The sequence below is a fragment of the Mandrillus leucophaeus genome, unplaced genomic scaffold (genome assembly GCF_000951045.1).
Source record: "Mandrillus leucophaeus isolate KB7577 unplaced genomic scaffold, Mleu.le_1.0 Scaffold638, whole genome shotgun sequence".
NCBI classification, from domain to species: Eukaryota; Metazoa; Chordata; class Mammalia; order Primates; family Cercopithecidae; genus Mandrillus; species Mandrillus leucophaeus.
Window position 1 is genome coordinate 1,006,695 of NW_012106897.1, and position 6,095 is coordinate 1,012,789.

Below are 6,095 nucleotides of genomic sequence, written 5' to 3' on the forward strand. Positions count from 1 at the left end.
CTAATGTAAATGACGAGTTAATGGGTGCAGCACACCAACATGTCACATGTATACATATGTAACAAACCTGCACGTTGTGCACATGTACCCTAGAACTTAAAGTGTAATAATAAAAAAATTATCAAAACATATGCATAAACGCAGACTGCACATGATGCCATTTGAAGTTGAAAGAAATGTAGACACAAAGATTATAAATCGTAATTATAACTGCATAAAATCATCTCCACATGAGCAGTTCATCTCTCCAGTAAATTGGATATTACAGTAAAAAATGATTTCTCACAGTTCTCATGTATTTCTTGTCGTGTTTAGTGCAATACCATAAACCTTGGATAACATCATTAAACCCATTCAAAATGCCATTAGTGATGCTGGAAATGCTCCCAAGAAGCAGAGAAAAGTCATGACATTCCAAGAAAAAGTTGGATTGCTTGATAATATGTACTGTAGATTTTGATCTGTAGCTGTGGTTGCCCTCCATTTCAAGATAAATGAATCCAGTGTAAGGACCATTGTGAAAAAAGAAAAGAAATGTTGTAAAGCCATTGCTGCAGCTATGCCAGTGGGTGCAGAAATCTTGCACTTTTGGTGAAATACCTTTTTAAAAATTATATTTATTTTTTTATTTTACTTTAAGTTCTGCAATACATGTGCAGAACGTGCAGGTTTGTTACATAGATATACATGTACCATGGTGGTTTGCTGCACCTATCAACCTGTCATCTAGGTTTTAAGGCCCACATGCACAAAGTATTTGCCTAACACTCTTCCCACTGCTTGCCCCCAGCCCCTCAACAGGCCCTGGTGTGTGATGTTCCCCTCCCTGTGTCCATGTATTCTCATTGTTCAACTCCCACTTATGAGTGAGAACATGAAGTGTTTGGTTTTCTGTTCCTGTGTTGGTGAAATACCTTTTTATTTCACGTTGAAAATGCAGCTTTTTATGTGGATGCAGGATTGCTATAAAAAAAGGCATACCTATATACTAATATTCAAAAAAAGCAAAGTCATTATATAACAACTTAAAAACAAAATGAAGTTGAAGGGTCTAATGCTAGAGAATGTAGTGTCAGCAAAGGATGGTTTGATAATTTTAGAGATTTTGCTTAACAAATGTCAAGATAACAGGAGAAGCAGCTTCTGCCAATGAAGAGGCAGCAGATGAGTTTCCAGATGCCATTAAGAAAATCATTGAGGAGAATGGATATCTTCATGAACCTGTTTTTAAAATGCAGATCAAAGTGCTTTATTCTGGAAAAAAAATGCCACAAAGGGCATTTATTAGTAAGAAAGACAAGTGAACAACAGGGCTGAAGGCAGGAAAGGATAGGCTAACTCTACCATTTTGTGCAAATGCAGTTAGGTTTATGATTAGGACTGCCCTTATCTATAATACTGTTAACCCTTGAACCTTGAAGGGAAAAGTTAAACACCAGCTGCCAGTCTTTTGGTTGTACAAGAAGAAGGCCTGGATAACAAGAACCCCTTTTTGGGGTTGGTCCCGTTGATGCTTTGTCCCTGAAGTCAGGAAGTACCTTACTAGTAAGTGACTGAACTTTAAAGTTTTTTTTTGATATTGGGCAATGTCCCTGGCCACTAAGAACCCCATGAATTCAACACAGAAGGTGTCAAAGGGGTCTACTTGCTCCCAAACACAGTGTCTCTAATTTACCCTCTAGATCGGGGGTCATAAAGACCTTTAAGGCTCATTACACACTGTACTCTATTGAAAGGATTGTCTCTATGGAAGAGAATCTGAGAGAGAGAACATTGTGAAAGTCTGAAAGGCTTACCCGCGGTTAAAGATGCTATTATTGGGATAAAAAGAATCATGGAAGTCATTAAGCCTGAAATAATAAATTCCTGTTGGAAAAAACTGCCCAGATGTTGCCCATGACTTCATAGGATTTATGACAGAGACAGTCAAGGAAATAATAAAAGAGATTGTGGCTATGGCAAAAAAGGTAGGAATAAAGGGTTTCAAGATATAGATCTTGGAGAACTCCAAGAGCTAGCAGACATCACATGAATGGAATTAACAGGAGATGACTTGATGGAGATGAGTGCTTCTGAATTAGCGCCAGACAATAAAGAACAGAGGACAAAAGAAGCAGGGCTAGAAAACAAATTGACATTAGACAACCTGGCAGAAGCCTTCTAATTATTCAAGACTGCTTTTGACTTATTTTATGGCGTGAATTCTTCTATAACATGAGCAATGAAACTAAAGCAAACATTGGAAGTGTCGTAGAACCCCAAATTCAGGCTCGTGTGCCTATTGTGCAGCTGGAGCCAAACAATGAGACATTGGTGCTTGGAGATAGAGCAGGTTTTTCAATTTGGCTAAAGTGGAAGCCACGGAGAACAAGCTCTCTCAAATCCATCTTAAGAAAAAGATGAAGCAGGGAGTTTTTATGCAGCTGGAGAGTAAGGGAGGGGGACTTTTAGGGAACCCAGGGGAGAAGTCTGTGTTTCTTCAGTCTCAGATAACACCTTGAGCAGCCAGACTTCTTGGTGTCAGCAGCTGGGTGAAACATTCTTAAAGGCGTTTATTTATTCTGCCAAAGTTTTTTGTGACCCTTAGGTTATTTCCTTCTGCTTTACAAAGAAATAGTACATCAGCAGTTTATAATTATATTGTGGGTAAAAAGGGATATTGGGCAAAGAGGGAGTGGTTAACATGTACCAGAAAGACAAGACAGGACTTGACCAGAATTTTCATTGTTTCAGTCGCTAAAAATACAGGGGCACTGAAATCTAAAGTGGCCTGATTGTAGAAGGATTAGTACCATATATATAGAAATATTTAGATAAATTAAAAAGCAAAGCCAAAAAATAATCAGACAGAATTAACAATGTATTTCCATGAAGTTACATGGTGATATGGTGTGGCCATGTCGCCATCCAAATTTCACCTTGAATTGTAATAATCCCTATGTGTCATGGGAGGGACCCTGTAGGAGGTAATTGAATCATGGGAGCAGTTTCCTCCATACTGATCTCATAGTAGTGAATAAGTCTCACGAGGTCTGATGGTTTTATAAATGGGAGTTCCCCTACATAAGCTCTCTTGCCTGTTGCCATGTGAGACATGCCCTTGCTCCTCTTTTGCCCTCCACCATAATTGTGAGGCCTCCCCAGCCATGTGGAACTGTGAGTCAGTTAAACCTCCTTTTCTTTATAAATTACCAAGTCTCGGTTATGTCTTTATTAGCAGCGTGAGAATGGACTAATACATATGTAATGTCCCTGCCTCTCCTGCCTCCCCTTCTATCTCCTCCACCCCTTCTGCCTCTGTCACCCCTGACACAGCAAGACCAACCCCTCCTCTCCCTCCTCCTTTTCAGCCTACTCAATGTGAAGATGACAAGGATGAAGACCTTTGTGATGATCCACTTCTACTTAATGAATACTATATGTGTGTATGTCTATGTGTATGTATATATGTGTGTGTACATGTATATTTGTATGTATATATGTGTGTGAATATATGCATATATGTGTATGCATGTATATATGTGTGTACACACACATACATATTTTATGAGGCAAAGAACTTTATTCACCTTTGTTTCAAACTTTATTCCCAGGCTTCTTCAGCTTAATTCGCTGCAAAGAGTGAATTGTATATAAGCAAAAACTGAAAAGAGCTGCTGTGTCCAAGGGGCTTGGGCTTAAAAATATTAGAGATCTAGATTTTATTAGATCTGTAAACAAAACATTTGTAAAAAGCAGTCATAATGTGAAACAGCAGCTCCCAGTAACTTCCTCAAGTTTTATCTTCTTCAGAAGTTGACTCAGTTCAGTTTGCCTCGTTCGTGGAAGCCTCATCAAAATTCTCCACAAGATCTAGAACTTCATCATCATCATCCTCTCCAGTAGCAAGTGGTGCTTTTCCTCCCACAGATTGTTTGGGCTGAGTGTTAGCCAGTCTCTTTGAACTAGTCAGACCATCTGCAGCACTGGTTTATGATAGATGCTGAGTAGCATTTCTGTCAGCTGCTTTGTCTCAGCATGGCCTGTCATGGTGAAAGTGTTTGCTGCCAGCGATGCCTGAACTTTAGGGTTGTTAAAGTGAATCACTGCTCCTTGGTGTGTAAACATATTCACCTCTTCAATACCAGAGATATTGTTTACCCCTAACTTCTTTAAGGAGAACTAAAATTTTTTATCCTCTGCTGTCGCTAGGTTTATGATCAGGACTGCCCTTATCTATAAAACCGTTAACCTCTGAGCCTTGAAGGGACAAGATAAATACTAGCTGCCAGTCTTTCGGTTGTACAACAAGGCCTGGACAATGAGAACCCTTTTTCTGGGTTGGTTCCATTGCTGTTTTGTCCCTGAAGTCAAGAAATACCTTACCAGACTGACTTTTAAAGTTCTTTTGATATGGACCATGTCCCTGGACACTCAAAACCTCATGATTTCAACACCAAAGGTGTCAAAGGGGCCTATTTGCCCTCACACACAGTGTCTCAGATGCTATGAACGACCTTTTTTCTGTGAGCAGTTCCTTTCTGACCAATGTGCACTTCTGCTTGCCGTTTGGTGAGTTTTTGGTTCATGATTGTTTCTTTCATCTTATCTGAGTGGAAAAGAGGCTGCGCGGGGGACTAGGGTTGGCACTCGAGGAGTCCTGGGTGAGACCAGCTGAGATTAGAAGCACACAGGGAGGCAGGATGGCAGCTAAAGGAATACATTTCCTTTTCTCTAGCTTACTTTATTGTAATATAATACACACAACATACGTGTTAATTAACGTGTTATTGGTAAGGCTTCCAGTTAACAGTTAAGGCTATGAGTAAAGTTTTTGTGGAGTTGAAAGTTATAGTCAGATTTTTTACTGCATGGGAACTCAGCACCCATAACCCCTATGTTGTTCAAGGGTTGACTGTACTTAATTTGCCTTTTATTAGGATGAAGAATGTTTCCCGAGACCCACTGTCTTGGTTTGGCCAGGACTGAGGTGTTTCATTGCTAAATCCAAGCGGGTTTCAGGACAGCTGGCCAGTCTACTGGGATTTCAGGAAAGGGACACATTGAGACTAAGCCTTTAAAATCAGATAGCTTGAGCTATCTCTAGTTTTAGTTAATAAGTGGCTTTTATGATTAAAGGGAACTAAAAGCATCAAAATGCCTTAAGGTCTATTTTTTTTTTCTAGATTATAAGGACCTATTTATTTATTTTATTTTGCTTTAAGTTCCAGGATACATGTGCAGAAGGTGCAGGTTTGTCACATAGGTACACGTGTGCTGTGGTGGTTTGCTGTACCTCTCAGCCTGTCACCTAGGTTTTAAGCCCTGCATGCATTAACTATTTGTCATGATGCTCTCCCTCCCATCGCACCCCCCACCCCATGACAGGTCCTGGTGTGTGATGTTCCCCTCTCTGTGTCCGTGTGTTCTCTTTGTTCAGCTCCCACTTATGAGTGAGAACATGCGGTGTTTGGTTTTCTGTTCCTGTGCTAGTTTGCCGAGGGTGATGGCTTCCAGCTTCATCCATGTCCCTGCAAAGGACATGATCTCATTCCTTTTTATTCTTAATGGATTAATGAATGCTAAATTTCCAATACTAGAACTGGCTTTTTTGTTTTTTTTTTTTCTTTCCCCCAGCTATGTTTCTGGCCAAATGAGAATCACAGAGTGAAGCCATGGGATCGAACCCTTTGATTTGCCCTACCTAGGGGAATACAGAGAAGGAATCAGCTTCTCTGATTCTGTAGACATGTCTTGAAGCCTTTATGCACTTTGGATTTTTAAACTGACAAGTGAAGGAGGATACTTCGCTTGTAGTACATAAACAACCTAACTGTAATTTTGTGTTGTGAGCTTATCTTTGGAGTGCTGAGGTATCATGGTCTGGTGGACCTTTCTTAGGCTAATTTCTGTCCTGGTAGATGAGGCTCGTGCAGTATAAAGTTGAACCATAAATCTGTGTAAGGGCAGACCCATGATTATTCATTTTTAAGTGGGGATGTTTTTCCCTCCAACCTGTCCCCCACTGCTGAGAGTCCACTGGAGATAGGCAAGCATTCTTGTTGACTCCTTATGCTGGCTGGTGGGTAGTTTTTCTAGTGTCCCTAGGATAGCCA

At 40.2% G+C, this 6,095-nt stretch overlaps 1 pseudogene; it reads right to left on the minus strand.

The window, feature by feature from the left end:
* Positions 1-3,805: 3,805 nt before the first annotated feature.
* LOC105554271 lies at positions 3,806-4,583 on the minus strand (annotated as a pseudogene).
* Between the last annotated feature and the right edge of the window lie 1,512 nt (positions 4,584-6,095).